Below are 24209 nucleotides of genomic sequence, written 5' to 3'. Positions count from 1 at the left end.
TTGCATGGCCAGTGGACCTCCATGACTACCTCAGTGGGCTTCTCACAACTTGTGGTTGGCGGGGGTGGGAGGCAGGGGGGAGGTGTGCACGGACATGTTCATGAACACAGATTGAGAGAAGGAAACTGGACGCAGGGAAAGAGCTTCAGAAGAGTGGCCGTGTCCAGAAAGCTACCTCTAAAGGCCACCACTTTCCCAAGAGTCAGAGACTAAAGGAAAGTAATGGCCCAGCCAACCTCAATGTAAATTAAGCCAAGGCCAGCTCCATTCTTGACCTGAACTTGAGTGTCTGTGATGTGTGTATACTTACGATCTCACTTTCTCTTTGGGATGTTGTCTTTCTACCCTACATGTCTCCACTGTCACTTAACATACCAAGCCTGTGATTGTCTGTAAACAAGCCATACGTAGTATTATATATGTGCTTGAGATGAACTCATGCCACATAATAAAAGTTTGCTCTCTGAATAATGTCTTCTCTACTGATTTACTTTTAGAGTGAAGTGTTGTTTCAGGATCAAAGTCTCAAAGGAGAGCTTCCTAAGCCCTTTTGGAAAGAGACCATTTTTTAAAAAGCAATGAAGACCACAAAGATAAATAAGCTAAAATATGTGGTTTTGACAGTTTCCTGAAAGCATTTACATTCTCCATTAATTTTGAGCACCCCAGACCCTGCGTAATTACTTATGTGTTTTTTATACTTTGTGTTTAGAACTCCAGCTTCTGAGGCATGTTGGAGAGCCCAAAACTATAGAACTAGATATTTGGTTTTTAAATATGTCTTCAGCATACACTTTCATCATTGTTACCCAGGGCATGTTGGAAAAAAAAAAATTACTTGTATAACCCACTCTTTAATTCCCAAAATTAATTTGGGAAAATAATTCAAAATGCTTTCTTCTTCAAAAGTTTTGGGTTTTTTTTTTAAGCCCATTTAAAAGGGAACATATTTAATTTGCTTCATTTCCAAGCAGATATAATTAGTGCTCAGTGAAGCCTCAGCTCCCAGCACGCAAAAGTTGGACGTTGCTTTGTCTCTTGTCGGTTTTATTTAATTTGACTTTAATGTCTTCACAATGAATTTATTGGCCTGATAAATTACTCCTTTGTTTTCAGAGACAACCCTTTCCTGTCACTCAGGTCTCTCAGTTTTTTCCACTTGGAGATTTGTGGAACAGTAACAGATGTTCATTCTTCCTATATGATTGTAGAACTACCTTTTTTTCATAGAAAATATTTATATTCTTCAAGTGTGTCTTGAGTTCTTTTCTTTTAAAAACTATGTTAATGGCACTTGCAGTTTGAGGTATTGGAATCACAGGACTGGGAGGAGCATCTTAGGATTTCCTCGTGACTGAGCTGGAAACAGGATCCAAGGCTGTGGGTTACCTGTGAGGCTCCTCCGCCAGTGAAATTGAGCCTACTGCTCAGGATCAGGCTCCAGAGGTCAGGAAGGGGACTTTCACAGCATTTTCCAGAAGAACTAGCTTTGCTAAGTAGACCGGTCAATCTCCGTTGCTTGGTTTTGTAGGCAGATGTACAGCGGCCTTTTGATTCATCTGCTTATAGTTCCCTTGTGATAAATTGAGGGAGGTGATAGGGGTCTGAATGGTGAGTTTTATGGTACATTCTATTAGGGCTGGCAGTTAGAGAACTGAAGATTGGAAACCTGAGTTCTTATTAACTCTTGAGCAGTTTAGTTAACCCGCTGTTTTGGTGTGTTTTGTTTTGTTTTTGGTGGTAGGAAGGGGTGTTAATAAAATCATTGTGATAACTGCCTTGCCTAACTTTATAAATGATCTGACACTTATCAACACTATTTGAATCTTTCAGGGTGAAAAAAGTATTATCTTGAGGTTTAATGATTCCCACACTGTGGTCAGTCATGTAAAACATCATGGTCTGTAAACAGCAGTAGTAATTAATGATTTCCATGTCATCTGCTCCAGATTTTTCTAATAGTATGATTTCATGTCAGTGCTCTTGGCCTGTTACCTTCAAAGGAGTCTTCCTGTGACCTGAGAGTTGAAAGGGTGCCTTTTGCTTTTACTTGCTGTTTAGTTCTTGAGTGGATTTATTTAGATAAAAATTGTACGTGCTCAGTCGTGTCTGTTTGCGCCCCTACAGACTGTGGCCCGCCAGGCTCCTCTGTCCATGGGATTTTCCAGGCAAGAATACTGGAGTGGGTTGCCGTTTCCCTTCTCTCCTTCAGGAGATCTTCCTGACCCAGGGATTGAATCCGTGCCTCCTGCATCTCCTGCATTGGCAGGTGGATTCTTTACCACTAAACCACCTGGGAAAAAATTATAACTACTGGCTTAATTTAGAGAAATCAACTAATTTGCCTAGATTTAATGAGCAACTATAAAAAGAAAAAGAATGTTTGTTATTGGTGTCTGTTCTGTATAATCACATGTTGCTGAATGTCTGATCCCGATGGTACCATGATTAACAAAGAGCATGGGAATCACACTGTATATTTTAAATTATTTTATTCCTTGACTTTGATTATTCGCTCCACAGATTTGTGTTGGATTCATTTCAACAGTAGCCTTTTTGTTTTGTTTTTAGTAATAGTCACATTGGTTTTGTGTTTTTAGTTAATTTTGAATAACAACTTTAAACATATTAGTATTTTTACTTTTTTTTCAGCATTAAATGACATTTATTGTTTCATACATCTTTTTTTTTTTTTTAACCCCCCTCTCACCTCCCTCCCCATACCATCTCTCTGGGTCATCCCAGTGCACCAGCCCCAAGCATCCTGTATCCTGCATCGAACCTAGACTGGCGATTTGTTTCTTACATGATATTATACATGTTTCAATGCCATTCTCCCAAATTATCCCACCCTCTCCCTCTCCCACAGAGTCCAAAAGTCTGTAGACTGTCTCACATCCAGGGTGATCGTTACCATCTTTCTAAATTCCATATATATGTGTTAGTATACTGTATTGGTGTTTTTCTTTCTGGCTTACTTCACTCTGTATAATCGGCTCTAGTTTCATCCACCTCATTAGAACTGATTCAAATGTATTCTTTTTAATGGCTGAGTAATACTCCATGTTCCATACATCTTGAGACTCAAAAAGGAACGCTAAATAGACAAGCAAAACTCTTAAAACAATGAAGAGAGAGCTCACTTCTTTCCTAAGTGATTGGTACAAAAAACATGTGGTCATACGAAAGCAAAGGGGAAATGACCGAAAGGAAAGCTCTCCAGCTTAGGGTCTATACAAGTAGATGGAATACTTAAAGATGGTACTTCTTTTTTATATCAAATAACCCCACTTGTGAATAGTATTCTTACTTTTTAAAAAGGAATTTAGCACATTGTTTCTCTCCATAATGTAAGATTTATGGTTCAATAGCTAAGCACAAATGATTGGATTTGAATCAAAAAAAAAAATTAGCAGCTTCATTCTCTTAATCATTTTGCCACTATTAGGTAAATTGTGAACAGTGGTTAAATTTTCAAAAGGAGTCCAAATTTAGACTTCTACTAGTGCTTCAGCACCTACTAATGCTATAGACACCTCTTGACAGTGAAAACATCTGTCCTGTGTTACAATGCAGAAATATCCTTAGTCCCATCCCCACCCCCCTCCCCCGACCCCACCCCAGCCATCTGAGAGTAAACTCCTTAGGACTTGAACCAATCCTTGATTCCCCTTTCATTAATAAGGTAACTGCTGACTCTTTATTGGGCTTTGACTTTTTATTGTTTTCTGAGCACTGAATATATAGAACTAAGAAGTGTATTCTATTTCATTTTTTAGACCATGATTAGCATAGTTTCATTCTGTATGATTTTTTCATAGTCTAAAATTTAATAATCTGTCTTCTCTCCTGAATATATTGTTATCCATCACATTGAACACAAGTCATGAGATTTTTTACATTAGTTTTCATATATACAGCTTTTAGAGTATTTCATTGTTTAATTTATTCCTTAGAGGTTCATACAGTTGCTTTTCTTTGGGAATTCAGAATAATATTATAGATTTGTGGAAATTTAGGCAATCAGAAATGCATAAATCTGGCTTTGACATTGGATGATTATATAATTTGAACAGTTATCTACTGGGTAATTCATTAATTAATGAGCATGCAGTCTGTTTACAGGATATATAGTTTTGAAGAAGGGGGTATCCTGACTGCTGCTGCTGCTGCTGCTAAGTCGCTTCAGTCGTGTCCGACTCTGTGCCACCCCATAGACGGCAGCCCACCAGGCTCCCCCATCCCTGGGATTCTCCAGGCAAGAACACTGGAGTGGGTTGTCATTTCCTTCTCCAATGCATGAAAGTGAACAGTGAAAGTGAAGTAGCTCAGTCATGTCATCCTGACTTCTAGTTAAGCTATAAACAAAGAGAGTATGTATATGTGTACATGGGCACTTGTGTGAATGTATGTGCATATGTATAATATAGATACATGTATAAATACATAATTATATACACATACATACATGTGTGTATACACATGTGTGAATTCTCCAGGCAAGAATACTGGAGTGGGTTGCCATTTCCTTCTCCAGGGGATCTTCCCGACCCAGGGATCGATCCCAGATCTGCCGCACTGCCGGCAGATGCTTTACCAAGTGAGCCACCAGGGAAGCCATCATACACATACACATGTGTTAAACTAGAAATTGCTAGATCTGAAATGCTAATTGTCTAGGTCAGTCTTAAAGGGAAAGCATAGGACAGCCCAATATAAATTTTACAGTAATTCTAAAGAGAAGCTGTTTAAGGGATAATTAGCATATACATGACTGAGTTTTACAGCTTGATGTCTCCTCTCCGATGCTTTGATGTGTTGGATCTGTCTTCTCAGCATGAGCTACAAATTTGCCATTTTGTTGGATGCTCTACAGAAATATTTTGCTCTTACAAATTCAAAATACCTAAAACGTAATTAACTTTTCATTTATGGCAGAATCACACTAAGATAATGAATTGCTAGTTATTGTGGATGTTTTGGCATTTTTAGAGTCTAGTTTTAAAAATGAGATGAGGTATATGTTAATTCTATCCTGAAACATTATAAGTAAAAAGGTCTGTTTATTTTTTCCCTACCTAAAGAAGCTAAACATAGAAATTTAAGAACTTGCTGACTGAGAAAACAGATAATGTATTTGAAGGAACAGTTGGGTAAAGAGCATGTGTTGTATTCATCCTGTATATTTCCAGGCTATAGAATGAATATTAACCACAGCCTATCTATGGGTTTATTTATCTCCATAATCTTAATTGATGGTTCATAAACCAGAATCTGAAAATGGCTTGAGAAGTCTGTGCTGTTTACCTTTATCAGTTCCTTTGTTTTGATTTCATTAGATTCCTTACATTCTTGTTCTTAAAAACCCTCTTAGTTTGTAGGGTGGTGCTTGTGTTTCTTCTTGAGTGGTGACATTTGGCCTATTTTGATTAATTTGTTTTTAAAGAAGAAAGGCTTTGCTTAAGTGATAAGGTATTGAGAAAGAGCTGTGTCAGGAGAATGTTATACTACATTGATTTTTTTTTTGCCATTTCTGAACATTAGACATTTTTTGCAGTTATGTTTCTATCTATTCTTTCATAAATGTGATTTACTTGCACATTTTGTTTCACTAATTATTTTAAAACTAATATTTCTAAAATTATTTAAATAAAATGTTTTACTTGGGATTTCCCTGGTGGCCTAGTGGTTAAGATTCTGGGCTTTGACTACATGGACCAGATTCAATCCATGGTGAGGGAATTGAGATCCTGCAAGCCACATGGCACACCCCTGCCCCCCAAAATATATATATGTTTTATTTGAGATCACATGGAAGCCACAAGTTGTAGGTTAAAATAATAGTATTCCTTCTCTAGGTATTGACTTGGGATATATTTAAGAACTTTACAATATGGTGCAGCATTCACAGTAGCATCTTTAATGATAAGATTTAACATTTATTCCAGAGTTTAAATCAATAATGCAAGGTGTTACTGACCTTAAAATACTTGAAGGCCAATTTTGTCACCTCTGGGTTCACACTGACACTTTCTCACTAGTTCTGTGCTTTTTCCCCCTCAGTTAATGGTAAACTGTAAATTCTTTCTTGTGCAGTTAGCACAGCAAATGCACGGTGCCTCCTGTGTGTGTCGGCCACTGTGCTGGAGTGTTCAGGAGGTAGAATGAGAATCAGAGGAGTTAGCAGGTAAACACTTTGAGAGCTGCCGCGGTAAAACCAAAACAGCTCTTTGGAAGCACAGGGGAGAGTAGCCACCTCCAGATCGGAACAGGGGCCAAAAGACTGGGGAACGATGCCCCGAAGGAGGCTGCAGTGAACTTGAAGGATGTGCAGGAATCAGAAATGTTTTCCAGTGAAGGAGAGCAGTGGATGCAGGGTAAAGATGCTTGAGAGAATGATACATTCAAAGAACTGAAATATCTTGGAGCTGGGAGAGTTGCAGCGTAATTAAGTGGTGGTCCATCAATGACCAGAGGGCAGCGGAGAGCTATCAAAGGACTCTGAGCAGGAATATAGAATCAAATTTGTGTTTAAGAAAGATTTTCTGTAGCAATAATGTAAAAAATGAATGTGGAGAGAGAGAGATGGGAGGGAGGGCAGAGGGATCAGTTGGCAGGCCATCATAGGCTGGAGCAACTCCACTCCAAGCCAGGTGGCCTCATTTGTAATAACCAAAAATTGTAAACAACCACGCTGTCCATCAAGAGAAGATAGACGAATAAATGGTGGTTTATTGGTACAATGGGAAATCCTACTGCAGTGAGAAAGAACGAAGTGCCTGCTATGAGCAGCAATGGGTATGAAGCCCAGCAGACATGCTGTTGCCAAAGAAACCAGGCACCACTTCATAAGATAGACCCCATTTATGCAGAATCCCAAACCAGGCAAAACTAGTCTGTGATGAGAGGCCCCTTCAGGGAGGGGTCAGGATTAGGAGAAGGCTTCTTCTTGATCTTGAGAGTGACTAGACATGAGTGTGTTTGCTGTGTGAAAATCCATCACACTTAATTGCTGAATTTTTCTGTAGTATGTTTTACTTTAATTAAAATGTTTCTTCAAAAATCAGCTTTTCTCAACTGCTAGACACGTACATTACTCCAGGACCATTCCCAACCCCCTTCTATCTAGTGAAAGTGAAAATGTTAGTTATCCAGTTGTTTCAGACTCTGGGACCCCATGGACTATAGCCTGCCAGACTCCTCTGTCCATGGAATTCTCCAGGAATTCTTCAATTTGTGTTTCTTACAAATTGAATATTTATGACAACCCTTCATCAAGTAAGTCTGTTGGCACTATTTTTCCAACAGCATCTGTGTCACATTTTGGTAATTCTCACCAGTATTTAAAGTATTTTAAACTTTCATACCATTATTGTATTTGTTATGGTGGTCAGTGATTTTTGATGTTGCTGTTGCAAAAAGACTCAGATGGTGGTTAAAGTATTCTTTAAGGAAGCTATGTATGTACATTGTCTTTTTAGACAGAATGCTATCACATACTTAATAGACTTTGGCATAACTTTTATATGCACTGGGAAAGCAGAAAATAATTTGTGAGCCTCACTTTATTGCTATAATCATTTTATTGCAGTGGTCTGGAACCAAACCCTCAATACCTCCAAACTATGCCTGTACTTTTAAATATCACCAAAAGATGTACCTATTTTTGCACATCATCTAGGGATTTCATTACTTAATCAACTTATATTTTCTTCAGGAAATACATAGAATAAGCAAAATAATTTTTAGCTCTTTTCTGATGGTTTGAATGGATACTTTTAAAATTTTCTTTCTGTGATTTGATATAGTTCTAGTTTAACAAAGATGCTTAGAGATCACGCCTGTTTAATTTTGCCAGATATAATACCTGCTTTCCATACTTTTAAAGCAGTTTGTGCTTTTATCAGCTGGTCCCAGGAGAAGAAGGCCTGGAAAGGTCAGGGAGCCATGGGTAGCATGAGACAGCGGCCACTTGTTTGGTATGAAGGGGTGTCCTAAAAGTGACGGGAACGGAGACCAGCACACAGAAGCAAACACATCAGTCTAGGCCAGGGCCTCCAACAGCTGCTACCACCACCCTCCCCTCCTTGTAAGCCAGTTCCTGATGGCAGTGGAGCCATTGGCGGAATCTGAGCAGGAATGTAAAGTCAAATTTGTATTTAAGAAAGACAGTGTTACCCTTGCTCTACTGTGTTAATTAAATCTTAAAATTGAAGTTGTAAAGTTTTATAGTCTAATAAGCACTTTGACAGTCAGTCAAAGAAAGGTGCTCACCTTTTCCTTAATTTTATATACTTATTTTATTACTATTTCCTCCTCAGATTATCTTATCTTGGCCTTGAAATGTTCATGTACTAATTTAGCTTTGAAATACATACCTGAAAAGGAGCATGTTTGATATATAGTGGTAGTGGTGGTAGTTTATTCACTAAGTTGTCTGACTTTAGCAACCCCATGGACTGTAGCCCACCAGGTTCCTCTGTCTATGGGAATTCCCAGGCAAGAATATTGAAATGAGTTGCCATTTCCTTCTAGGGGATCTTCCTGACCCAGGGATCCAACCCCTGTCTCCTGCATTGCAGGTGGATTCTTCACCACTGATCCAGAAGGGAAGCCCATGTTCAGTATATAAAATCTGGCTATTTAAGTTACCATTGTAACTGTATAGGACTTCCCTGGTGGCTCAGAGGGTAAAGCATCTGCCTGCAATGCAGGAGACCTGGGTTCGATCCCTGGGTGGGGAAGATCCCCTGGAGAAGGAAATGACAACCCACTCCAGTATTCTTGCCTGGAAAAACCCCATGGACGGAGGAGCCTGGTGGGCTACAGGCCATGGGGTCACTGAGCGACTTCACTTTGCAACTGTTAGTCAAAAAGTGTTTTGTCGAAAAGTTTATGCACTTAATTCATCATAGCTGTAAAAATGGGCTTGTTTGTTAGAATTAATGGACTCGATGTTTATGATATTAAGAGTGAGAAATCTATAGATGAAAAATACATTTACTTTTATAGTAAGTAAAACTATGGGTTTCATTGCAGAATATCATTAATGCTAAATTCAGAAAACAGATTCCCTTTACCTGAATGGAGGCTATAAAGTATGGAACATGATTTAATATCATGTAAATGGATGAAAACCAACAATGCAGTAGCCCATATCTATTTGGGTAAGGAGAAGAAAAATAATTCTGCCTTGCACATTGGCTTATTGTAGTAGAAAGAAAATAGACTCCAGAAGTCTGAAAGCATTTGGATTCAGACAGAAGCTCTGTTCTTACTTTACTGAGACGAGCGTGACTGGCAGGAACCTCAAGGATCATGTGTTCCTTACTAAGTCTGATTGGATCATTGAACATCAGCCCCATGCTTCTCAGTTCTGTGGCAGTAATTAGGCTAAGTATGTTACTCACCTTAGCGGTATTAGTGGCGCTAGTGGTAAAGAGCTTGCTTGCCAGTGCACGAGACGTAAGAGATGCAGGTTTGACCTCTGGGTCGGGAAGATCCCCTGGAGAAAAAAATGGCAACCCACGCCAGTTTTCTTGCCTGGAGAATCTCATGGACGGAAGAGCCTGCCAAGCTACAGTCCATAGATCACAGATAGACTTAGCACACATACACTCAAGTCATTCAGCCTAGTGGCATTAGAATTAATAGCCGCCATGGTCCATCTGGCTTCCCTGGTGGCTCAGAGGTTAAAGCGTCTGCCTCCAATGCAAGAGACCCAGGTTTGATCCCTGGGTCAGGAAGATCCCCGGGAGAAGGAAATGGCAACCCACTCCAGTATTCTTGCCTGGAGAATCCCATGGACTGAGGAGCCTGGTGGGCTGCAGTCCACGGGGTCACAAAGAGTCGGACACGACTGAGCGACTTTACTTATTTATGGTCCTATCTACCTGATTACTTTCTCTTCTGAGCCAGAACTGATGATTACAAATGTCCTGACAAGCTTTACTAGTAACTTTATTTCATCAGTATGAATAAAATACTTACTTACTTTCAAGTAGAAACTGGGAAGACAATTACATGTAAAATAGTTAAGTAAAAAACCTTGACAAATACACTCATTTGGTCATCAAAATATAAAAAGCTGAAAATGATATTGCATTCGATACTTTGAAAACAGCAATATTCTATTCCAGTGACAAACCCAAAGCAGATCCCAACTAAGAGTTAAAGCTCTTCTACTCATAATAAGCAGCCCTTAGACAGGAATCATACACACTTTCATCCAGAATGGTCTCACCTCCCTATCCTTACCTTTTTATTTTGTTACTTTTATGGAAATTATTCCATGTGTTATGTGTTTTCCATAAGTAAATTTTTGTTCAGAATACTACAATCAACCTCAGACAGAATCTAAATCATTTTTATAGAAGCAGAAATAGCCCAGTAAGGGGTCTCAGGTTAAGTGAGAGGTGTGGGTGGGTTGCTAATCGACATGGAATGATTTGTCATTTGATCAGCACAGTGACATTACTGAAGGCGCTCTGAAAATTGGCCCCACCCAATAAATCACCCTTGGGGTGCAAACCTCATGGTCCTGGAATCCTTTCTCAAAGGTATGAATGAAGCACAAGGACTCGCCAGGAGAAGGATGAGGAAAGGCCCTGTCCTTGCCATGGGTCAGGAGCTGACCGGAGACAGTTATGTCCTTGTACAGCCCGTGGGAACACAGCGTGTCCTGGCATAGCCGTGCCCCACAGCCGTCCCCCAGGGTGCACGGGAGGTGGGTGTGAGTGGGAGAAACCTTCTGACTTGGATGAGGGGCACGCAGCACCCCCTGGAGGGACAGGGTCGGGGAGTGCCACTGCGGCCTCCAAATCGCCATCCTGGGTTCATCGACCGGTCTCTGCTCTTTCCTCCTGGGCCTCTTCGCACTGGGGGTGGGAGGGCTGGGTGTCTTCCTCCTGGTCCTCATTGTTGTAGAAGTGAATGGTGGCTCGCACTGGGAAACTGGCTGACACCTCCTCCCCGGAACTCTGCAGATACTCTTGACACTTAGAAATGGGTAGCTGAAGTCTTTCAGGATGCTGAAACCCCAAGGCCCCTTCAAACCAAAGGTTTGTTGTTCACCCCCTGGCTCAGGATCGCTTCCAGTTCTGGTGGGTTCAGCATCCTGAGGAGTCAGAATCCAGGGTCTCCGTGCAAATGGCTCTCGGGCCTGCGCAGGGGCAGTGGTCCCTGGGCACCGTCCCTGGCACAGTGACAGACACAGCCCCGTGCCTCCCGGGCCCTGACAGCCTCCTCAGATGGATCTCCTGGTGACCTCTGAGCTTGCACCCCTCCAGCAGCGGCAGTGATTGGCCATGCCTTTAACTGCCCAGGTGAGGGCGCTCCAGTATAATTAAATTTTTTAGTAGTTAAGAGTATTATCAGATAAGGATCTGCCACATGCTGGTTTAGTGACTCTGGCCTAGTTACTGATTCCTCTATGCCTCAGTTTCCTCATTTGTTTCATAATAATTCATGTCACATAGATGAGTATCACAAGGATTAAATAAAATTTTATATACACATGTTTATTACATATATGATACATGTAAATATATGCACACTTAGCTTTGCATCTCTCACATAGTAAGAGTTCAGTAAGTGTTCCCTGTTTATTGTTGTTGTTGCTAGATTAAGTAACAAAGACATGCTTTCATTTGAAGTGTTTGGTTTACAATTGAGGTACCTTGATATATATATATACACTTTGGTATCTATTTAAGGAGTAATAGCATGAATCTGGGCTTCCCTGTTAGCTCAGCTGGTAAACAATCTGCCTGCAATGCAGGAGACCCCAGTTTGATTCCTGGGTTGGGATGTTCCCCTGGAGGAAGGGCATGGCAACCCACTCCAGTATTCTTGCCTGGGGAATCCCCATTGTCAGAGGAGCCTGGCAGGCTACAGTCCATGGGGTCACAAAAAGTTGGACACGGCTGAGCGACTAAGCACAGCACACAGCACAAATCTATTTGTACTTCAATCTATCTTTTAAAATCTCACCACGTTTTCAGTGACTGTTTTAGTAGAAATACATTATACCATTATTGCTCACTGCCGGTTTTCTAATGAACTTAAAGGAGAGCTATGAAATAGCATATGTAATAAAAAGCATGGTTTAACTGATGCCAGAATTCAGGGTTTTCAAGCGACTTTAGCAGCAGCAGCAGCATATTAAGACTTGGAGAGTGTGATATCTTTCCCGGTCCTGAGAGCTCCAACAGAAATTAAACCATCACAGAAGATGGCTCTACACACATGCCTGAAGCTATCTCTAAAATGTCACAGGGTAGACTGGGACATCTGCAGAAGGTATAACTATAAAACAGATGACTTTTTGATTTTTTTATTTTATTTTTAATTGGAGGATCATTTCCCGTATTGTGACGGTTTCTGCTGTGCATCAACGTTAAGCAGCCACAGGCATACAGTTGTCCCTTCCCTCTTAAACCTCCCCCCCACCTCCCACCCGCTCCCACCCCTCTAAGTTGTCGTGGAGCACTGGCTCTGGGTTCCCTGCGTCATACAGCAAATTCCCACTGCCTGTCTCTCTTACATAGGGCGGTGCATATGTTTAAATAGACTGATTCTTTACTGTCTGAGCCACCAGTCCTAGCTATTGTAAGTAGCACTGCAATGAACATTGGGGTGGGTACATTTGTCTTTTTCAATTATAGTTTCCTGAGGGTGTATGCCCAGTGGTGGAATTGCTAGGTCATATGGTAGTTTTCGGAGAAGACGATGACACCCCATGCCAGTACTCTTCCCTGGAAAATCCCATGGGTGGAGGAGCCTGGTGGGCTGCAGTCCATGGGGTTGCACAGAGTCGGACACAACTGAGCGACTTCACTTTCACTTTTGACTTTAATGCATTGGAGAAGGACATGGCAACCCACTCCAGTATTCTTGCCTGGAGAATCCCAGGGATGGGGGAGCCTGGTAGGCTGCCGTCTATGGGGTCGCACAGAGTTGGACACGACTGAAGCGACTTAGCAGCAGCAGCATGGTAGTTTTATTCCTAGTTTTTTTTAAAGGAATCTCCGTACTGTTCTCCATAGTGGCTGTATCAATTTGCATTCCCACCAACAGTGCAAGAGGGTTCCCTTTTCTCTATACCCTCTACAGCATTTGTTGTTTATAGACTTTTTGATGATGGCCATTCTGACTGGTGTGAGATGATACCTCATTGTATTTTTGATTTGCATTTCTCTAATGAGCAGTATTCAGCATCTTTTCACGTGTTTATTAGCCATCTCGAAACAGATGACTTTATCTTCCTTTTTTTCAGTAATACAGCAGCACAAAGTGGAACCCAATGGTGTATTATTTTTGTACTTTTAGATTTTTTAACCAGCAAAATCAAGTTGTAAGGTCACACACTATCCCACCTTCCATGAACATTTAAGAAAATTGGCAAAAATAAGCAACATACAGTTTTTTCATGCTAATTTTCTTATGTCAGTAGCACCCCCCATTTTATGGTCCAACTGTTTTCATTAGAGTTCTAATAGGAGCAGCTCCCTCAACATCTTCTATATTGGGCACTTAATTTATCTCAATATGTGTTAAGTTTAATTAATTTCAGTTTTCAGAATAATCTAAATTGATATTACTCCAGAGATTGGCTAATGTCTATCCATGTGACCTTGATCAAATGATAAAGTTTGGCCAGACCTCAGCCTTCTGTGTTCAGTGAACTGATTATACTAGTTGCTGGACAGCAGATTGCTAGCTCTGAAAAGCAAGATAACTGTGCATCTGGTCTCAGTGAACTCTCTGGAGTGAGTGCTCTTATATGTCTGGAGAAAGCACTATCATGTGGCAGTCCCTCCCTGGCATGTCTAGGTGTAAGGAATCCACAGCTTCCTTGGGACCTCACCCTGTAGAGCCAGATTACTTTTGAGTGACATTGGTAGGCTTGTGACTTAAAAGGGAAAATATGGCAAGGCTGGAACAACAGAAAAAAAGAAAAATGCATGTGTGGAGGTTAGTAGCATTCATGTAGAATGGTGGCATTCCAGATGAAGTTGAGTCAGGCATACTACCACTTGGAAGATTTCAGCCATCAGGAATTGGCTTACAGTCAGAGCTGTAGAGGGTCTTGGAGGCCCCCAAGACTGAATTGTTCATTTTTGTGTGTTGGTCTTGGTTCATTTCCATCACTTTGATAACATGCCTTCAGACTATCCAAGTGGCCTTTGTCTCATGCCTCCCGTAGCTCCCTGGCTTCTCCATGTCTTGTTCTCCTGTGACCTTTTTCAAGATGCGAATTTCCAGGTTAAATTCCAAAGCAGAACACTTCCCTTATGAGTATTCTGTTAGCCAGAAGTCAAAGAATTCAAGCTAATAAACATGTCTTTGTGTTTCCATGGGATATTAGAATGATTTTACAAATGGTAACCATTTTGAGAGGATTAGGGAATAAATTACTTTTTGGTGATGTCAGTATATTAGACTGATAAAAGGAGTTATTTAGAAGAGCTTGGTTTTGAGATGAACTTTGGTTACTAGAAAAACATCTGTTCTCTAAAATGGATAATTAAAGATTTTGCTTTTTCTTGAATTATAATTATTACATAGAAATCCTGTATTTCTTATTCAGAGCTTCAATTCACAGGTCAAAAATCTACCCAAATTGTTAGTTCATATATAAGTACTGTCCTGGCAAAGTACTGTACTCCTAAAAGATTTTCAATAACTGCTCTATGACCTGTTGGTTTACACCTTTCGGTGTGGGAGAAGTCTCCATTTCAAAGTCATAGATATGAGTTTAACCTTATATTTGATTCAGAAAAATATAGTTGTCAATAAGATATCTGGAAATGAGCTTTCAATCTGAAACTCCAAATTTCATGCTAAAGAAAAAACTGAGGTTACTAGATAATGTTTATTTTAAAAATTTAATTTTTAAAAAAGATAATTCTTAGTAGAAGGATCAGTATTTTCATATCAATGACTTTATTTTTTTTAAGGCATTCTATTTCTCACAAATGTCACTTGAGAAGTTATGCATCTTGGTTGAAGTGATATACTCAGAATTTGAATCTCAGAATGCTATCACCCTGATCAATGTTCCCTTGAAAAAAGTGGCTTATTCCAGGAAGTAGTTTTTAATAGTGTGAATTTAAGGAAATGCCGGAAATATCTAAGAAGCTTTGCTTTATATTTAAAGCAAGAGTTAAAAATCATCACAAACAGGCAAGCATATTTTATTTAGGGACTCTGTAAAATAAACGTCAGCATAATTTTCTAAAACTGGAGGAATAATTTGTTGGCACTGAAAAATAAATGTGATGAAACACTTATTTTGCTGAAATGCGCATTTATCATAGGTTCTCTGAACTAAAACTGTAGTCTCTTAGCACGGTTTATTAATAGGTAATTTGCCTCCTCTATCTCCTGGAATGGAGATTTGTACCTACTGTCCCATTGTTGTTTATTACTAGAAGTAAATTTCCAAGAGATGACAGATGAGATTTCTTAGTGTAATTTAGGACATTTTAAGAGTATTTATTTGGGTACAGTAAATCCTTTTAGAGACTAGCCTTATTTATTTCTTGGTTTCTTTATTCACCCCAATTGTGAATATATGCCCCCAAATTACTAGGTTCATGACCTCTAGAGAATTAGTTATTTAAGCTTTCTGAGACTCAGTTTTTTCACCTTTAAAAGAAGATGAGTGGTACCAAACTCAGTGAACTGTGCTGTGAGGAATAAATGGGGCATGACACGCGGGCTTGGCAGATGGTTAATACTCGTACGAGCACTCCTTGCCATGGTTGCAGAGTGGCCACACGCACACGTCGTGTCTGGGAAGCATCAGATCATCGCCTGTGTTTGAATGCTATGACCTGAGGGTGATGAGTAATAGAGGAAAGAGTATGGGTTTATTGGATTTAATAGTTAATACACACGTAGTACTTAGCATTATAAACGTTTAAAAACATACTATTAAAGAAAAATTCTATGATTTAGACAGATGTCTGAAAAGAAACGATATAAAGCCCTTCTTTAGAAGAGATGACTTTGTTGTGGCAATGAAGACTTTCTTTTAATAAGCAAAAGAGAAAGCAAGGGTTCTATTTAATTTTCTCATTTGTCCTTTATTGTTCCTACAAGTAAAACTTCGAACTGTATCCATCACCACTTCTAAGTGCCTCCAAATACATTAAAGAGTGGGCAGAAATCTTATTCTTATACATAGGCATATTTTCTAAAAGCTAGTAGTTTGCATCCTATAGTATAAAACAAAGACTTTTTACAGGCACTGTGGCCACTTCCACTGCTCACCTCCCCCGCCCCCCCCACCCCACCCCCCACCCCCCTGCCCATGCTAAGTCACTGAGTAAGTTTAACAGAGTTTGACTAGTTTCTCTACCATGGGGTATCAGAACCTTTGTCTCCCAGAGATGACATGTGATGAGAAGTTTCCCAAAATTGCTGAACTGGAAGACTTTATTTCCCACGGTGCCTCTCTCAGGACTGCCATTCTCAAGAATTAATTTTCAGTTCAGTTCAGTCGCTATGTTGCTGTTGCTAAGTCGCTTCACTTGTGTCCGACTCTGTGCGACCCCATAGACGGCAGCCCACCAGGCTCCCCCGTCCCTGGAATTCTCCAGGCAAGAATGCTGGAGTGGGTTGCCATTTCCTTCTCCAGTGCATGAAAGTGAAAGTGAAGTCGCTCAGTCGTGTCCGACTCGTAGTGAACCCATGGACTGCAGCCCACCAGGCTCCTCCATCCATGAGATTTTCCAGGCAAGAGTACTAGAGTAGGCTGCCATATTCAGTCGCTCATTCGTGTCCAGCTCTTTGCAACCCCATGGACCGCAGCACACCAGGCTTCCCTGTCCATCACCAATTCCTGGAGCCTACTCAAAACTCAAACTCAAATTCCTACTCAAATGTCCATCACATTGGTGATGCCATCCAACCATCTCATCCTCTGTCATCCCCTTCTCCTGCCTTCAATCTTTCCCAGCATCAAGGCTTTTTCAGTGAGTAAGTTCTTTGCATCAGGTAGCCAAAGAATTGAAGTTTCAGCTTCAACATCAGTCCTTCCAATGAACACCCAGGACTGATTTCCTTTAGGATTTGACTGGTTGGATCTCCTTGCAGTCCAAGGGACTCTCAAGAGTCTTCTCCATCACCACAGTTCAAAAGCATCAATTCTTCGGCGCTCAGCTTCCTCCATAGTCCAACTGTCATATCCATACATGACCACTGGAAAAACCATAGCTTTGACTAGATGGACCTTTGTTGGTTAAGTAATGTCTCTGCTGTTTTTTTTTTTTTTAATTGGGGGCTAATTACTTTACAATATTGTAGTGGTTTTGCCATACTCTGCTTTTTATTATGCTATTTAGGGTGGTCATAGCTTTTCTTCCAAGGAGCAAGCGTCTTTTAATTTCATGGCTGCAGTCACCATCTGCAATGGTTTTTGGAGCCCCCCAAAAATAAAGTCTGTCACTGTTTCCCCATCTGTTTGCCATGAAGTAATGGAACCAGATGCCATGATCTTAGTTTTCTGAATGTTGAGTTTTAAGCCAACTTTTTCACTCTCTTCTTTCACTTTTGTGAAGAGGCTCTTTAGTTCTTCTTTCCTTTCTGCCTTAAGAGTGGTGTCATCTGTGTATCTGAGGTTATTGATGTTTCTCTCGGCAATCTTGATTCCAGCATGTGCTTCATCCAGAATTCATTTTGGAGACGCTTATTTGTTTTACTAAGGTCATCTTCCTTAGCACCACTCTTGACCTTGTGTACCTTTTTATAACAACCCACTTTCTGTGATACCATTTACAGAACTGCGTTATAGTGAAATAATGGGTTTCATTAAAGTAACCTTTGACTGGCGTCTGAGGCAGCTTTCCAAAGACTGTTCCCGCTATCTGCCAAATCTGGCTTCTCATCACCTTTCCTCTAGTGTGTTTTCACTGTCTCTCTCTTCTCTCACGTTATGCTTCATCCTGTCATGCTCTCCAGGTTGTTTTTCTCTTCAGTTCTTTTCCCATTTCTGCAGACAGCAGGTACCCATAGACACTTTTTACATCAGTAATATTTCAACATTAAGTTATTACTTTTTTAATTGGTAGCAATGATTCTATACAGTTTCATTGAATTCTCACATCAAATTAGTTTTGGAACGAGCTAATATGAACTCCTTTTAGTTATATTTTTTTACCAATTTTTTACACAAAGGAGAATTTTAGCATCTGGTTATTAGTAGTTCTTATGAGTCCTATTCAGAATATATATTGTGTTCGTTGTGCTGAATCTCTTTCTCTGTGACACAGAAAGAGCTAGCGGCCAGCAGCAGTGTTTGACTTAACTAAAGTAACTAGTTTGGTCATGAGAACTTTATTGTAACCCAGCTTATCTGTATACTATTTTCACACAGAATTCTTTGAGATACAGTAATGTCAGACCTTGAAGAAAGCTAGCAACAAAAGAAATGTTAAAGTTGGCAGTAAGCTAGCATGTGGTTGCATGCAGTGTCCAGGGAGTGATGAGATTTGCTCAACAGGTTGATGGTTGCTCTCACAAGGAAGTTATATCCTTTAGAGATACGCCATCAGTTCTCATCATTTGCAAGAGCCTTTGGTCACAACAGTGTCATCATCTGATAGTATATCACCTTGTTTTATGTGTTTTTCCGTTTAAAGACACTTTGTTTAATATATGTCATTGATTCACCAACATTGAATTCACAGTCAACAGCACTATAGTACATGCCTGAGCAAAGCATACCTAACAATGTGTATTTTTCTCTAGGTCACATCAGAGCCTTCTTGCCCTTAGGAACCCTAGACAGCACTTCAGCACAGTGCGTGGGGACTTTTTTAAACAGTGAAGTCACCAAAAGAAACTACGAAAATGCAAAATATGACCCTATATATAGACTGAGAAAAGGACATTTGTTGACAGAATGGAAGCTGAAATAAGGCAGCGCTGATTTTGCCCAACCCCAGCGGGGAACACTAAGCCAGGCAACTCCAAGGTTCCACCTCTTTGTACGTGTCTGTGAGTGACCATGCAAGCACCACAAGTGTGGATCTGGGGTTACAAATAAATTTTAGTGAGTGGGTGAGTTCACAGATAAGGAATCCACAAGTAATGAGGATTAAATGTAATTGTTTATTAAAAGCACTGGTCTTGGGGTAATATGTCTCCACAAATTTAGGTGCTTAATTCCAACAGACATTTTTTAAATTGAAGTATAGTTGATGTACTATACTGTGTTAGTTTCAGGAGCACAGCAAAGTGATTCAGGGGTTTTTTTTGTTTGTTGGGTTTTTTTTTTTTTTTTTTTTTCAGATTATATTCCATTATAGGTCTAGGTGGTGCTAGTGGAAAAGAACCTACCTGCCAATGCAGGAGGCATAAGAGACACAAGTTGGATCCCTGGGTCGGGAAGATCCCCTGGAGGAGGGCATGGCAACCCACTCCAGTATTTTTGCCTGGAGAATCCCATGGACAGAGGAGCCTGGTGGGCTACAGTCCATGGGGTCACACTGAAACGACTTAGCACACACACATAGATCATCACAAAATAGTAAATATAATTCCTTGTTCTGTACAGTAAATCCTTGTTGCTTATCTACTTTATTTGTAGCAGTTTATATCTGTTAATCCTATATTCCTAATTTCTCCCTCCCTCCCTTCTTTGGTAACCGTAAGTTTGTTTTCTGTGTCTGTAAGTCAGTTCCTATTTTGTATGTAGATTTATTTGTATTATTTTTTAGATTTCACATATAAGTGATGCCATACAATTATTTGTCTTTGTCTGACTTCATAAGAATAATATTTTCTAGGTCCATCTATGTTGCTGCAAATGGCAATATTTCATTCTTTTGTTTATGACTGAGTGATGTGCTATTGTACATATGTATATCACATCTTCTTAAGCCAGTTGTCTATTGATGGGCATTTGGGTAGTTTCTATCTATAGGTTATTATAAATACTGCTGCTGTGAACATTTGGGTGTATGAACATATAAAGAAAACATATGTATCTTTTCGAATTAGAGTGTTCATTTTTTTCCGGATATATACCCAGGAGTGGAGTGTTAGCTCTAGTTTTCCATGGAATCTCTATTATTTTCCATAGTAACTGCACCAATTTACATTCCCAACAGTGTTAGACTTCCCTGGTGGCTCAGATGGTAAAGAACCTGCCTGCAGTGCAGGAGACCCAGTATGAGCCCTGGGTCAGGAAGATCCCAAGGGGAAGAGAATGGTTACCCACTCCAGTAATCTTGCCTGGAGAACTCCGTAGACAGAGAAGCCTGGCAGGCTATGGTCCGTGGGGTCGCAAAGAGTCGGACGCAACTGAGAGACTAACACTGCCACTACAGCTACTGTACCAACAGTGTATGAGGGGTCCCTTTTTTCCACACACTCTCCAGCATTTACTCTTTATAGAATGTTTGATGATAGCTGTTCTGACCCGTGTGAGGTGATACCCTGTTGTGATTTTGATTTGCATTTCTCTAATAATCAGCATTGTTGGGCATCTTTTTGCTTGCCTGTTGGCCAGCTGTTTGTCTTCTTTGGAGAAATGTCTGCTTAGGTCTTCCGCCCATTTTCTGATTGGGTTGATGTTTTTTATATTGAGTTGTACAAGCTATCTGTACATTTTGGAAGTTGTCTATTGCATCGTTTGCAAGTATTTTCTACCAGTCTGTAGATTGTCTTTTTGTTTTGTTGATGGTTTCCTTTGCCGCGCAGAAACTTTAAAGTTTGATTGTTGTTCAGGCACTAAGTCACATCCTATTCTTTACCACCCCAGGGACTGTAGCCTACCAGGCTCCTGTGTCCATGGGGTTTTTCCAGGCAAGAATACTCGAGTAGGGTTGCTGTTGCCATTTCCTTCTCCAGCGGTATCTTCCCAGACCAGGGATCAAACCCACGGCTCCTGCATTGGCAGGCAGGTTCTTTACGAGTGAGCCACCAACCTAGCCCATTAAGTTTGATTAGGTCCCACTTATTTTTGCTTTTATTTCTTTTGCCTTGGCAGACTGATCTAAGAAAACATTGCTACAGTTTGTCCCAGAGAATGTTTTGCTTATATTCTCTCCTAGGAATTTAATGGTGTCATGTCTTAAATTTATAATTAAACCATTTTGAATGTAGTTTTGTATATGGTATAAGGGAATGTTCTAATTTATTTGATTTATATGTAGCTGTCTGGCTTTCCCAACACTACTTGTTGAAGAGACTGTCTCTTCTCCATTGTATATTCTTGCCTTCTTTGTCATAGATTAGTTGACTGTAAGTGCATGGGTCCAATCAACTTTTAAGATAATAAGTGCTTCTTAGCTAAAAGAATACTTGCTCCCCAGTTGCAAGTTACTGAATAAACCTAGTTCTTCATTATAAAAATTATTAAAATAATAGTGGTTTGAATATAGAAACCTCATAATGAAAACAGTAACAACTCTGCAGTAGAACCTTACTTCTACCTACATCACTGTTTCCATGGAAAAAATGTATTCCAAATTCCAATTAAGATGCTATGGTCCTTCTGCTTCCTGAGTTTTTAGTTCCAATGATGACCAATCCACCACACGCACCTACAGTGTAGGACTTCCATTTTCCCCTCTAGTCTAGTTCTGGGAGCAGAGCTTAAGAGTTGGACTCAGAGGGTATAAAGGAAAGAACAGGATTGCAGCTTTTAAAAGAGAGTACTTGGGGCTTCTGCTTAGAAGATGTGTTTCAAATGACTCTCATGAGTAACCCTGATCATAAAGAAAGGAAGGAATGATTGTCAATATAGCTGCACACTTGACAAAAGCAAGTGATCCTCCTGCAATAGAATTTTGGACCATGTGGTTGTTTGATCTCATCCATAAGGGTGTTTCCTACCCTCCTTAAGAATCTGAAAGATATCATTAGCAGTGTTAAAAATGCAGATGCTGATCTTCGCAATGATGAGGCTGTGGTAGGACGTCTCTGATCAAGAGGATAAATACTCTGAAGTTTATATTAATTAAGCAGTATTATTTATGCTCTGTGTTTTCCCACAACATTACTATACTCTGTGATATTTAACAGATGTATATGTCTTATATTCATTTGTATTCAGTTAATGATTAAAAATTCAAGGTGAAACGATAATAATGCACAGAGGAAAATATATGATGGCATACTAAAACCTTTATGGAACTTAATAATGAACCTCAGAGGTTTCTTTTAAACAACAGGCTTCCGGGGGTGGGAGAGGAGGACTTTTAATGAGATCTGCTATCTTTCTTGTTAGTTTTCCCAAGTTTAATCTTTTTAAAAATAATTGTTTACTTTTATAATGTTTAAAATTTTAATACTTTAAAGTTTTATTTCCATTTACAGTTGTTGCAAAATATTGGCTATATTCCCAATGTTGTACAATACATCCTTGAGCCGATCTTACTTCCAGTAGTTTGTACCAACCACTCCCCTGCTCTGTATCATCCCCCACATCTGGTAACCACTAGTGTGTCCTCTGTGTCTCCTTATCTTTTTATACTCACTAGTTTGTTGTGTTTTTGTTCTTAGAGTCCACATGTAAGTAATATACAGTATTTGTCTTTCTCTCACTTACATCACTTAGCATAGCAAGCTTGTCCGTGTTGCTGCAAAAAGCAGAATTTCATTATTTTTAGTGGCTGAGTAGTTGCCATTGGATATATATACCACATCTTCTTTATCCATTTATCTGTTGATAGACACTTAGGTTGCTTCCGTATCTTGGCTATTGTAAATAATGCTGCTGGATACATTGGGGTGCATGTATCTTTTCAAATTAGCATTTTTGTTTTTCTTCAGATATACCCAGAAGTAGACTTGCTGGGTCATACATTAGTTCTACGTTCCGTTTTTTTGAGAAACCTCCGTATTGTTTTTCCACAGTAGCTGCACCAGCTTACATTCCCCCCAGCGGTGCATGAGGGTTCCCTTTTCTCTGCATCCTGGCCAACATTTGTCATTTGTGTTCTTTTTAATGATAGCCATTCAGACAGGTGTGAGGTGAAGTCTTCTTGTGATTTTTGATTAGCATTTTCCTGATGATCAGTGATGTTGAGCATCTATTCATGTGCCTATTGGACATCTGCATGTCCTCTTTGGAAAAATGTCTATTCAATTCTTCTGCCTATTTTTTTAAATTGAAGTGTTTGTTTTTTTGATGTTGAGTTGTATGAACTATTTATATATGTTAGATATTAATCTTTTACCAGCCATATTATTTGCAAACATTTTCTCTGATTCAGTAAGTTGTCTCTTTGTTTTGTTAATGGTTTCCTTTGCTGGGCAAAAGCTTTTAATTAGGTCCAAGTTTAATCTTTAAATGAAACATAAGGGACTAGGTATTAAATACATTTTATTTCAGCTTTAAAAATTCAGCTGTTTTTTATTTTTAATAAAATAATTTAAATATATTAATGTAATACAATATATTAGTGTTTGACTACTTTTCATCTTAATTTATCCCCAAAACAAATAATGCCTATTCTATTTTTAGGAAATAGAGTGCCTACCAGAAAAGGAAATCAATCTTATTTAAGTCAGAACTCTTAGGTTTCCTTTCTATAAATAGATTAGGAATGCTACTGCTGCTGCTAAGTCGCTTCATTCGTGTCCGACTCTGTGCGACCCCATAGACAGCAGCCCACCACGCTCCCCCGTCCCTGGGATTCTCTAGGCAAGAACACTGGAGTGGGTTGCCATTTCCTTCTCCTAGATTAGGAATAGTAGCATATAAACCTCTTGTTTGAAATCTGGTATGTACACCAGCCTATATAATGTTCCAGGAAATCTAGCTGCAAAGGAACTTTTCAGGCTTTATCTACTGGAATTCTTACATTTCCTTGGCTTTGAAACCCTATTTCCCCAGAGATTTTAACATCTTACATTACTTTGTAAATGAGGGAACACAGTTATGGGAATCAGCTTGTTGTAGGCAAATGGCCCTTTCTCTGGGCAGAAAGAGGCTTTGTGAAGCCACCTTGGCTGCAGTGGAGACAGAGAGCTGAAGCAGCATACTGGGAACCTCAAGTCTTTCTTCCCCTTGTTTTCAGGACAACAGAAAATATTTTGTACCTTCTCTAGAAAAAGTAATTAGGTTTATTCTCCTTCATTTCACATGTGTTCTGACTCTGCCCAGGTGACCAGGTGACCTAGAACTGTCTTAGGTCTTATAAGAAAATGCGCAAGGACTAAGTTAATATTTTGTAGGAAAAGTTTTATTG

The 24209-nt window shown here is 39.7% G+C and overlaps 1 protein-coding gene across 1 annotated transcript in view; it reads left to right on the top strand.

Annotated features, from left to right (window-relative positions):
* Positions 1 to 24209, top strand: part of RASSF8 (Ras association domain family member 8) — a 134259-nt gene that overhangs the window by 86254 nt on the left and 23796 nt on the right. The window lies entirely within an intron of this gene.

The sequence above is a fragment of the Capra hircus genome, chromosome 5, assembly GCF_001704415.2.
Source record: "Capra hircus breed San Clemente chromosome 5, ASM170441v1, whole genome shotgun sequence".
Classification (NCBI taxonomy): Eukaryota; Metazoa; Chordata; class Mammalia; order Artiodactyla; family Bovidae; genus Capra; species Capra hircus.
Note: the sequence above shows the minus strand (reverse complement) of the source record. Positions and strands in the feature narration are given on the sequence as shown.